The sequence below is a fragment of the Sciurus carolinensis genome, chromosome 2 (assembly GCF_902686445.1).
Source record: "Sciurus carolinensis chromosome 2, mSciCar1.2, whole genome shotgun sequence".
Classification (NCBI taxonomy): Eukaryota; Metazoa; Chordata; class Mammalia; order Rodentia; family Sciuridae; genus Sciurus; species Sciurus carolinensis.
In genome coordinates this window covers 85244019-85256572 of record NC_062214.1, presented here as the reverse complement: position 1 = coordinate 85256572, position 12554 = coordinate 85244019, and the positions used below count along the sequence as shown (strand labels likewise).

Here is a 12554-nt window from a genome sequence, read left to right as displayed (position 1 = left end):
TCAATCTCCTAGTGCTCTTGTCTGTGTTTAGCATCTGAGAAAACTGCTGACGACGTTGAAACCCAGAGAAGTAAATGAACTTGTTCAGAATTGCTCGGCCTATTCAGTCAGAGCTGGAACCCCGCAGCTCCTAGTCTGTTCTCCCGACCCAAGAAACGACGTCTCTGTTTTCTTCCCCCAATAACACTCGGCATTTCCTCAGTCCACTCATATCTTTGACATCATTTTCTGAGCCCCTCTGGTCCCCGGCATCGTAGTAGAAACGTTATGTGTGTAACCCAATGCAAGGCTCACCACAGTTTGGAAGCCGATTTATTATCCCCATTGCAGAGATGGAAAAAATGAGGCCCCAGGGAATCCAGAAACTCCCCTCCACAGAGCTATGATTCAAGTACTGCTCTGTGTGACTCCAAAGCCTGAGCCTTTGCCCCATTATTACACTGTCTTGCTTCATTACAACTGAGTTTGTGTATTGAGAATTCAATCTACGTAGATTGGAAAAGCATATGTGTGAAAATCAGAGTTGTGACATGGTGACCTCTATGTCAAAGCCAGCAGCTACACATCACCAGAACTTAGTTTCTCTTCTTCTTTCTCCTCTCCTACCTCAGTCTGCCTTGCATTAGCTTCCCTCATGGTCACAAGATGGCTGCCATAGTTCCTGCTGTCACAGCATCATACATAGTCCTGACACCATCAACAGAAGCTAATTCCTGGGTCTTTCTCTGTTTTCCTTTTTTTAATTTCCATTTTTTAAAAATTTTTATTTCTACTATCTCTATCTAACGTGTACATACTTAGAAAGGTATATTGGGAAGATGTTCACCTGTTGAAAAGATGACTCTGTAGTTTGATGCATTCCTCGATTCATTTTTAGAAAAAAATGACAAAGTCAGGATTCAAAAGAAGTAAAACAAAGCTCATAACATCAGTTGTCTGCTTAAGATGCGTCCGTGGCTCCCAACCACTGATGGGACAGAGGACAAACTTCCTTGGCAGAGTTTGGAAGGCCTCTGTAATTGGGCCTCCGTGTTCTTGCCTCCAACACTGGTCATCAAGCGCATGGGCACTTATGAGCTCGCCTGGGCTGCTCTCCAGCTGGATAACCTGCCTCCGCTGCTCTGCCAGGGAACCTGTGCCTTCCCCAGTGCCCAAACCAAAACCACTTGTTCCTTGAAGCCTCCCCAGGATGCTCAGCCTAAGGAATCGCCTCCCTGACCAGAGAGCGTACACATTCTGCCAGTTCACTGCCTGTGGCTAACCACCTTGCCACCTGGTCAGTTTGGGTTGGTGGTCTGATGGAACTGATCGTGTCCACTCTTGAGACTGTGCTTCTCTTCCCAAAAGTTGCCTCCAAATCAGCCATCGTGGGGCTATTTAGACCACAGGAACTGGGAAATGCTATCACCAGGCAGGTTTTCTTCCCCCCTGGGGAGAGCTGGTTGCCAGTGCTCCCCCAGTTTGGAAATTGTCCTTCACTTTCACCTCAGGATCAACTCCCTGAGGCCCAACTCCCTCAATGCCAGACTGGCATCCTCTGGAAGTGCAGGTAAGCAGAGGGTGACCTGGGAATGGACTTGTCCTTGTCTAGCATGGGCCTTGCAGCACGGGGCCCTGGGCTGTGGTTCCAGAGCTGCTGCAGCCAGCTTTCCTGGGGTCTTCTGGCAGAAGAGTCGCCCTACAGTCAGAGAGGGAAGAGCAGGGCTTAACAGGAAGAGCAGAGATGTAGAATGGCCCCAGGCCTCCCCACACCCTCCGTCTTGCACAGGGAGAGGCCCAGTGACTCCCTCCAAGGGTCAAGTCGTTCATATCTGGGAAAATGCAAAGGGGATTGCTGAACTGGCCTGGCGGGGCGGCGTGGATCGTGAGCTCAGTGGTGGAGTCAGAGGCCCATCCGGTTCCCCGAAGTACTGTCTATGCTGTTCAAGGGAGAGTACCAGTGACCAAGGAGAGCGAGAGGTAGGCCCGGCAACTCTGGGGGATCCGTATGAATCTGCAGCTGTCCGGGCAGGCCACAGGGTGGAGGACAGGGGCCTCAGAGAGTGCACAGACTCAGCCACGAGACAGGCCGCTCACTCCAGGCTGCACAGCCCTCTGAACCCTGCCCACGGGTGGCCCCAAAGCCCATGCTGTGCATTTGGATGTGGATTACCCCAGAGTCATGATGCAGTCTGCCTGCCACTGTGAAGGAGTCAAGGGGTGGGGTGCTGGAGAGGTGAGCAGGTCATTAAGAGGGATTAGTGACTTGGGGGGGCGGGGGCTCTCGCTCTCTTGGACTGGATTAGTGATGGGGACAGTGGCTTGCTCTAAAACACAGCAGCCCTCAGGCCTTGTCTGCTCTGGGCTCGCTCTTCCACCATGTGGCCTTGCCCAACACTGAGCAGAAGCTGGGCTCCTCGTTCCTGGACCAGGAGCCCAAATAAACTTCTTTCCCTTTTAAACTGATTTAGATGTTTGTCATAGCAAGACAGCCCACATGAGAGGAGAGCTGGAACAATGTCCCCCAGAGACAGACCTGAGGCAAGGGGCAGGGGGTTAGTTAGGTCTTTGCCATCTCTATGCCTACCCCAGTGCTCAGTCGGCAGGTCATTCTGAAAAAGGTTGAGAAGAATCTGAGTTCTGGCCTAAACTTTGCACTGTGAACCTTGGACGTGGCTCTTCTCTCTGGGCCTCAGTTTCCCCCAGTGGACAATAAGATAGTCACTGAGTTCCACAGGCTTGGTGACACCCTCCCAACTCATCAGCCTTGTCACCTTACATTTCTAGATGTTTTGAGTCGTGTGCCCTCCCTAGAACACAGGGCAAGACTGGACACTTGCTATGGGTTCCCACACCCAGCTGGTGGGTCCAGACCAAGACTTGGGGGCCCCCAGCCTCTCTGGCTCAGCCCCTCTGAAAACCAGTCTTTCACCCTGTCAGAGGGAGGGAGTGCTCCCTGGAGCCACCCAGCTGGCTGGGAGAACTCTGTGTGCGTGCTGGAGGGGGCTGCCGAGTGACAGTCATGAGATGAGGGAATCTCAGCACATGTCCCAAGCCACCATCAGTCAGCAGCTTCCCTGAGTGGAAGGATGTCAGAGGCATGTCAACACTTTGGCGGCTGCTATTCCAGACAGGCAAGGCAGGCAGCGGGACAATGGGTGCCTGGGCTCTGCAGAGCCAGCCCATGGCAGATGGGTGCCAAGACATAGGAGGGGCCCAAGCTGCCCTGCACCCCACCCACAGCCTCTAGGGGGCTGGGGAGAAGGAGGGCAAGGGAATGCTCTCCCTGTGTCTTCTGCCTTTCAGACACTAACTAATTGGTCTCATTTCCTCCCCCCAGTAACTCTATGAAGCAGATCCTATTTTGCCCCATTTGGAAATGAGGATAAGTGACAGGGTATATCTGGCTCAAGGTCACTGTGTCCTCCAGGGCTGACACCTTTAAGGGTGATAGCTAACAGGTATCGAACACCACACTTTCAACAAACTTAACATGATGGACTGTGGGTTTGTGTCCCCCAAATCCACTTGTTGAAGCTCTAAGCCCAGTGGAATGGTATGTTCCAGATCTCCTCTCATGTGGGCTGTCTTGCTATGACAAATATCTAAATCAGTTTAAAAGGGAAAGAAGTTTATTTGGGCTCCTGGTCCAGGAACGAGGAGCCCAGCTTCTGCTCAGTGTTGGGCAGGGTGAGGGCATTAATGTCCCCGAGTAGAGGAAGAGATAAGAGTGCACTCTCCCTCTGCATGCACACACCAAGGAAGGCCCTGTGGGAACCCAAGCGGGAAGAGGACCCTCACCAGAGCTCAGCCATGCTGACCCCCTGGTCTCACTTCCGGCCTCCAGAACTGTGAGAAACGAATGCTTGTTTTTTGAGCTGTCCGGGCTCTGATCTTTTGCTATAGCAACCTGCACTGCCTGAGACACCCGGGGAGCAGGAATCATCCACACGCTTGCTCTCTGCACAGTTTTCACATGGAAGCCATGGGATCCACCCTGCCAGGGGTGCACTGGGCCCTGCTGTTGCAGGCTGACCAGTGTCTAGAGAGTCTGATGGGATGTTCACTTGGGACAGCTGAGTTTAGTTTAGGAGGCCTTGAGGTGGCCTGGGTGGGGCTTGCATGCATGTGAGGTCAGGACTGAGTGGGGGCAGGACGATGTGCCCACCCCAGAGGAGAATCAGCCTGAGACCCAGATTCCCAAACAGCCTTTGCTGGGTTCATAGCCCCAGTGGGGACCCAGCTCCAAGGGTGGGCTGGAAGGCTTTGACTCTCCCACCCTCCATCCCTTCTCCACGTCCCTCCTTTCAATCCTCTCTCTAGACCTCCCTCTCTCACACTTTATGTCTCCCACAGAAAAATTCCCCCATCTCCTTCCCCATGTAGGGCTAAAGATCCATCAGAAATTGCTTGAATGTCCATTAGGTTTCAGTCCCAATATTAACAAAGTAAAAGGAGCTTTGCCTTCCCTGGAAACCAGTGCCTGGATGCACCTGGCCCTTCCCTCAGAGGGCTTTTCCAGAAGGAAGGGGGACAGGACCATACGTACACCACGGCAGTTAGCTTACCCCACGGCAGCAGAGGCGGGGCCTGGAAGAGCTCCGGAACAGGACCAAGCAACTGGTCAACCTGGAACATTTGATTGCACTGCCCAGGGTGTGGTTGAGATAGGAAGATGAGAGGGGAGGGCATGATGGGTGAGGCACAGGCCAAGCTATGAAGACAGAGGAAGGAGCGAGAACCCCACAGGAGGGGGTGGGTGGACCAGCTAAGTGCTTTTGTGCAGATTATCTTGCTGCATCTTCGCAGCAGCCCTGCTAAGGCCCATACCACGTTCTCATTGTTCAGATAAGGAAAGGGAGGCTGACACAGGGGGGCGGCCATCCAAGTTCATGGGCTCCTCAGCAGCCAGGCCACAGGGAGCCAAACCCTTGATAGAGAACTGCTTACCAAGCTCAGTCGAAAGTGACTTTTTGATGATAATAGTCTGACAAGGAACAAGTTGTGGGGAAGAGCTTTCAGCGACTGGAACCTCTGCGGGTCTTCTCATTTAATAAGCCAGGGCAATTCTGAGAAAGAAAGAAGGTGGCCTTTCTGCAGAGGGGCTGGAGCAGATGCACTGACCCTCTTCCACCTCAAGAGCAGGTATCTCAGGGAGGCAGAGCGCTCCCTGGAGGTGAGGCAGGGAGCTGCCACCGGGTCTCCCCAGCAACTCTGGAGAGTAGAGGGGAAGAAGAGCCATTTTGTGATGCTGTCTGCTGATCAGCAACTTGAGCAAAACTTAATTGCTTCCTTGAACCTGAAAAATATCAAACTGCATAAATAAATGTGCTTTAAATTATTAATAAAGGCATTTACATCTGGAGTTGGAGCATGAGAATTAATTTAATTTCTTATGCTAAACTGGCTGGTGTGGCTCTTGCTATCAGGATTTGGAGACACCCAGGGCGGGGAAGCAAAGGAAGATGGGATGTGCGCTCTCTTGGGCATTTTGCATCTAGAATCTCAAAAATAATAAAGAGGGATGAGTGGAAGGGGTGAGAGAAATCTCTACAGACTCAGTTGACCACAGAGAAACAAGAACACTGAGCTCACCTTTCCTGCAAAGTGAATCAGTGAAGGAACCTGTGAAGAGATAATTCCCTGACTTCCTCGAAGCAGCCATAATTCAACTCAGGTTGGGATGGGCCCATCTGAAGGGGCCTGGAAAGTGGGCCTGGGAGCATCAGCCAGTACCCATGTGGCAGCAGGGAAGGAGCTCAGACCCACTGTCCCCATCTCCCACAACACCATGATACTCACATGGTTTCACTTCCTTGGTTTCTGGTAGCAGAGTGGTACCAATTAAACCTGCATCTGAGTCCCGGGTTGTCAAAGGAGTCAGCTGTTCAGGTTCCAGACTCTAAATCCCAAATATACATGGACTACTTGACACACGGACCACCATGTTTGAAAACACCAGGTAATCCTGAAGACAGTCCAGGGATGCTTCAACTTCTTGTTCACAAGGGTCTTAACAAGAACCCTGTGATAATTCTACTTCACAGTAAGCAAACTGAGGCCTATAGAAAAGCGACTTGTATCAGAACCTGTGGCATTAATCAAACCGCGAGGTTAGCTCAGGGACCTCGCAGCTCCATGCTCTGATGCAGAGGAGGGTCAGGCTGATGAGGCTGGGACCCAGCCATACCCCTCTTTTCTCTCTCTTTTTAACCCCTCTTTAAAAAAAAAAATCATTGAGCTGAAATTCACATAAAATAAAGTGAACAAGTCAGTTGGCATTTAATATAGTCACAATGTTGCACAATTACCACCTCATTTACTTTTAAAAATTAATTTTTCCAGATTTGTTGAGGTATAATTGACAAAGAATGATGACATGCATTTAAGGTCTGAGTGTGATGACTTGGCGTGCCTGCATTGTGAAGCCATGGTCATAATCGAGCTAATTAGCATATCTATAGCCTCACGGTCACCTGTGTGTGGGTGTGAGATGGGGACACTGAAGACCCACTCCGGTAACAGATTTCAAGTATGCAATGCAGCGTTATTAACCAGAGTCCTCAGGCCACCCACAAAGTCTCCAGCATTTGTAACTGAAGCTCTGTACCCGCCACCATGCCTGCGCCTCCCCATCCCAGAGCCTTGGTACCCACCTTCAACTTCCTGTTCCTGAGTTTGAGTTCAGATTCCACATATAGGTGGGACTGTGCGGAATTGATTCTCATGTGCCTGGACTATTTCATTTAACATGATGTCCTCCATTTCCATCCATGGCGGGATTTCCTTCCTTTTCAAGGAGCTTGTGTAGGTGTCTCATTTTTTTTTAACCCATTCATCTTTCACGGACATTTCAGGTCCACATCTTGGCTATTCTGAATAATGTACAATGAACATAGATACCCCTTAGATTTCATTTCCTTTGAATATATATCCAAAAATGGGATTGTGGGTTTTTGTAGTAATCTGTTTTCAGTTTTTCCAGGAACCTCCACGCTATTTTCCATGCACCAATCCTGCCTCTGAATGGTAGCCATCACTGGTGTTTCCTAAGCCCTTCCTGTGTGCCTTGCACGGTGCTAAGAACTCTGAGAGCTTTGTCTGCACATCGTTACAAAAACACAGTGGAAAAGGCACTGCGATTCTCCTGGTGTAGACAGAAGACTGCAGTTCACAGAAGCCAAGTCCAGTACCCTTTCCTTTCGTCTAGTGCGTAAAAAAATCAGGATTCCAGCAGCTCAGGTCAGAGGGTATGCCCTCAACTCTGGCCCCTATTGCCTCTCCCTGAGCAAATTCACCCTGTGCAACTATCAAACAGACTTAGAAACACTGAACTTGCAGAGCTAAGGTGAGGACCTAGCTCAGAGGGAGGCTCTCAAAATAAAACATGTTCCCTTTCCTAGGTCACAGGGCTTCTGGCCCCAGGCTGGGACAGGAGGGCAGAAATGAGGTGACTAAGCATAGACACCCTCAGGAGTTGGCACAGGGCTTGGCAGTGGGGCAGGAGTTGGCCTCTGCCCGTCACTGCCCCAGTTCAAGGCCTACACCAAGGACTGAGCATCCACCTCCGTCTTTGACCTCCCTGCTTATCAAAGAGTAAAAAGCACAGCTGGTCCTTTTTCCAACAATTTTGCTTCTGTTATGATTAATTAATGTCAGTGTCCTAGTCTCTGCCTTTTGCTATTCCTTCCACTATTTCCACTGGGATGAGAAAGGACACAGCTTAGTAAAAGTGTTCGATACAGTGTGACACAGGGATGCACTCCAGCTCTGGGGACCCTGGGATCCTGCCTGAAAAGTGAAGGTGGTGGTGGTCCCTACCAAGGTGACCAGGGCAGCAAGCTACCCAGTGACCAAGCCACTGCTCGGTGCAGGTCAGCACATGCCCACACAGCTGCTGGCAGCACCATCTCTCCTGCTCCTGCCCCAAATGCAGCCCCAAAGGCAGCAGAATGAATGAAAAGTTTCCATTTGTTGTGGGAGTATGTCTACAAGAAAAAGGGTCCCTGCTCCATTTTTTTTTTGTTATTAATTTTTGCTTCTCAGACATTGGCCTTGTTGAATGTCTTCGGAAATATTTCTGAATTGCAACATGATTTTTAAAACAAGTTTCTTAAAAAGAATTTAGTTAATGCTTGCTAAAGATAGTATATTAGATGAGACTGAATTGATGATGTGGTGGAGGTGGACATATTATTGCCTAGATGTTGTGACAATCGGGGGTCCCTTTTGTAATCATGGTATAAAGTAAACATTATGTCCATTTTACGTCATGTATAGAAGACTTATGTATCTTACATGACCAAGAATGTTGGTGTCTATTACCTGCTTTGTGACACACTTGGTCACAGCTTTGATTTAGCTGTCTGTCACTGGGACATTTTGGGGGGAACATTATCCCCAATTACTGCATGACTTTTTCGGAGAGATGACTTCCATTGAGAAGAACAGATTATTAAGGGAAGCCGGAATCCCACATGTTTTTTGTTAAACTTGAGAGGAAAAAAATTATATTTCTTCAGCAATTGTCCTAATATTGAGTCAAAAATGTTACCTGAAGGACAGACAGTAAGGGCAGTGTTACCATCAGCTTCTGCACCAACCTCTCTCACTTTGGGGGCTCCTTTCCCTCCCCTGGGGTGAACACTAAAGAACCCCACCACCCACCAAGTTGAACACACACCCACATGTACCTTTTTGTGGGGACATTGAAGACAGCCAAGTCCCCACTCATGCCAGCTTCAGGTGTCCTCATCCCTGCTCCGATGTCACGATCCCAGCCCTCAACCCTCTGGCCCCTGTTCTTCTCTCAGCCCCCAGAGCTCTTGGCCTGGCTTATCTCAGTGTGGCTTTGGAGTCCCTCCAAACTTGACCCCTACCCGCCACACAATGTGGCCATAAGCAAGTCATCTCCTTTCCTCATCTGTAGGACAGGATGCACACGCTTTCTCCATGGGGTTCTTGGGACACAGGGCTTTGATCCTGGGTGTGAGAGTGGTTTGTAGAGTGTGAAGAGCCATCTGGTGGTTATGATTATGTCTCAGCCAGGTGACAAGCAAACACCCAACTGCAATTCGTTCTCTTGACCTATCCAAAGACTCTCCATGGAAGGGGGAAAGCTGGTGTTTCAAAAGGTGAAGTTTTAGAAGAGGGAACTTCTCGCTTCCTCTCCCCAGCTGCTGCCTGCTCATGGACAGGAAGCCCCTGAGCCCCATCTAGAAATGAGCCAGGGCCAGCTTCCCTCACTCACAGGGGTCCTGAGCAGGGTCCACAGGTAGAGAGGTGCCAGCCTGGTACCTGACACCCTACGTTTCCCCTCCAGCTCACTGGGGGCCACTGCCTGTCCCCCAGGATCCTGCCCCCCGCCCATGCTTTCTCACCATGCGGAGACCTGGCCTCCTTAGACCTGCGGCCCACTGCGAGGGTCAGCACCATTGGTCCAACACAAGAAGAAGTTCCAGGCCCTAAATCCTTGATGTTTTTCCTGGGCCTGATACATCTCTAAGCAGTAGGATGTCAAACCCTGATTTATTTATTTGTTCAATAAACATTTCCAGGGCAGTACTATAAAGCAGTCCCCAGGACAGTCACTGGGAATCAGGAGACCAGAGGAGGAGGAGAGGAAAAATCCAGACTAATGGTCTCGTTTTTGCTCTCACATAAATTCTTCTGCATGTGTGTCATACTGGGTTCCTGTCTCTTCCTGGCACACAGGCCTGTGTGCACCCCCCAGTGCAGCCTCCCCTACCCCCACCACGAGGCCTGTGGCTGAGGCTCAGGCCTGCTTTCTGGAAGGCCTACAGTCAGTGGGAGCTCAGTGGGAAGAATAGGTCCCCTCCTGGCACAGGGCCTCTGCTCCCCTCTGCCCTCCCCACACCTCCTTCCAGAGCCAGCTCCACCCTCATCCCCCAGGACCAGCCTCCGCCTCTCGCTCACTCGCTGCCCCCTGGGACTTGCTCTGCATCACTTCAGTTTCTCAAATGTAGAAGAAGAAAAAGAGAAAAGGAAGCTTGGCAAGCGGGCTCAGGCTGGGGAGGCAGGGGAAGGGGCCCCAGGCTGGGCGCGGAGCAGAAGTCGCTGATGCGCTGCGGTTGCCTTGTGGTTTGGGCCCAGAGGCTCCTGCGAGCGCTGTGGTGAAGCATGATAACCGGTGAGACAATTCGGAGAATTTCTGAAGGTTTTGTAATAAAAGGTGACAGCACAAAGCCCGTGATAACAAGGTGCTGCGGCACTGCGCCAAGAAGTTGGGCAGCAGTGACAATGAGGGCTCCGCGAGGGAGGGGACGCCGCTCCCTCCTGGAAAGGGAGCGAGAGGGGCGCCTCTGCCTCCGCTTCTGAGCAGAGACAATGAGGCCACTTGGAAGAACTCGTGCCTGTGGCCGAGGTGAGGGTGTGACCGGAATGGAGATGAGCCCAGCCCAGGCTCCTCCCGAGCAGGCCAGGCCTGCTCCAGGATTCCAGGCTTGTCCCAGGTCACAGACGGCGGCTGCAAGGGTCAGGTCCTGAATGTCCCAGCGGCTGTCCCCTCCCCTCTTCCTTGTTCTCTTAGGATGGGCATGACTCCAGCATCAAGTGGCAGCAGGTCAGGTGGGCAGTGCAGGGCCCAGGGGATGACTGACAGGCAGAGCCCAGCAGGCGCTAGGCTGAATGGCTTCAGACGCACTTAAAGAGCAGACAGAGCCACTGAGGCAGGGCTTCTAGACACTCAGTGGCTCGGAGGACATATCCTCATGGCCTTCCTTGCTCTGACCCCAGCCCACCCTTTTAGCATCATCTCCTGCCACCTGCCCCATCGACAGCCCAGCCCTCCAGACCGCTTGCCACCGTACCACATCCTTGGTCTTTGAAGCCTGGGAGCCTTTGCACCTGTAGGGTCCTATGCCCATGATGCTTGCCCTTGCCTTCCTGCCTGGCTCCTCCTCAGATGGTTTCCCTGTGTGCAGACTTCCCTGGCTCCCCAGGGTAGTGCTCACCCCCAGCCCCTCCATGGAGTTGACCATGGAGACATCTATCTGTATACCCTTCCATCAAAACCATTTGCTTTCCTGTCTGTCACTCTTCCAGGCTGTGAGGACCATATCCTAATTTACTTCTTGTTCCCTGAGTCTAGCTCAGAGCCTGATATAGAGGTACTCTGTGCAGATAGATTGATAGATGGAAGGATGACGGATGGGCAGATGGGTGGATAAGGTGAAGGCAAATTCAAGGCAGGAAAGGGTTCCTAGTTATCTGCTGGAAGTAGCAGGGACTTCTTCACGGGTCTACCTCCTCAATTAAAGCTTAGCCCTGAGGCCTTCACTTCCCCTCAGGCTAGAAGTCTGGGGTTCCACTATACCAGAATACCCTCTGCCTTACCTCTCATGTCTGTGTCTGAGGCCCTCTCCTTACCTGGTCTTCTGCTCTCGCGTCCAGGATCCCGAGTAAGGACTTGATCCCTGTGAAGTAGATTGAACCCTAAACCTTGAAAGGGTCACGGGAACCTAGCTTTCTCCTCAGAAATATACAAGAGGACGATGAACCTTCCCCTTGGCAAGTCTCAGGCTGCTATACCCAGAGGTGGGGGACAGGAGGATTGAGCCTGGGTCAGCACCATCAGTGACACCCGCCTCAGGCCTCAGTTGTTGCTCCTCCCTCTCAGGGAAATCCCCCAGGCCCTGTCCCTACCTGAAGGTCCTCCTCCCTAGGACTGGAATTCTCAGGACCCTCCTGCAATTTGGGGTCCCATCAGTGCCTGGTCCCAGGAAGAGATTTCACCTCTATGAGGCACAGGCACCTGCCGACCGGAAGGGACCCAGACATAGCCAGAGCAGACGGGCAGGGCAAAGAGGTAGCCAATGGCTGACAGGAACTGGTATGAAGCAGACCAAGCTGGTTTGACTCTGTCTGGTTCTGAGCGTCGGAGGAAGTGAATGGTTCACACCTGGTGAGTTGGAGCAGCCAGAGGTATCTGGAAGCCTGGGTGTCTTGCTGGGTCTATTGCTGAGCACACAGAGAGACAGTCGCTCCCCACACACACCTTGTGACCCCTCAGGGGACAGGGAGAAACACAGGTCTCAAAGACACTCAAAAACAACAAGACCGTAATTTCCCGTCCCCTCAGCTGAGGTCCCAGCTCTGCACGCCCATGCTTGAGGGAGCACTAATGCCTTTCCTGCCCTGGGCACATGAGGGTTTCCAGAGAATTCTATTCACATCTCCATCCTTTTTCTGGAGTCCTTCAGAGGGTTATTTGTTCCTCAAATGTCTTCGCTTCTGGAAACTTCTACATGGAAGTTTCCTCCATGGAGCGTCTACTGCCCGTCAGAGGAGGAGATGCCGAAACCTTCCTGCATGAGTGAATTTGGTTCACCCACATGGAGAGCTCAGGCTCAGGGATCGGACACCAGCAGCTCCAATCCCGGCCCCACCAGGGGTCAGCCGAGCGAGCCTCAGCCACTAACCCCACCGTCCGGCCCCCTCCTCCGCTGGGCGCCGCTGGAGTACTGAATGGAAGGCACGTGCACAGCATCTAACGCGGTGGCCGGCGGCTGGCACGTAGGCGCGCTCAGCCAACAGTGGCTCTGTTGCTTTACCCA

The 12554-nt window shown here is 51.8% G+C and overlaps 1 long non-coding RNA gene across 2 annotated transcripts; it reads right to left on the bottom strand.

Annotated features, from left to right (window-relative positions):
* Positions 1-325: 325 nt before the first annotated feature.
* LOC124977729 (uncharacterized) lies at positions 326-11734 on the bottom strand. 2 transcript variants are annotated; one of them, XR_007107249.1, is made up of 6 exons: positions 11644-11734; positions 11368-11414; positions 6636-6854; positions 5782-5881; positions 4930-5048; positions 326-1678 (listed from the first exon to the last, which is right to left on the bottom strand). It is a non-coding gene; the product is annotated as an uncharacterized LOC124977729 (long non-coding RNA). The 2 variants fall into 2 exon arrangements; XR_007107248.1 differs by having other exon boundaries at positions 4930-5881.
* Between the last annotated feature and the right edge of the window lie 820 nt (positions 11735-12554).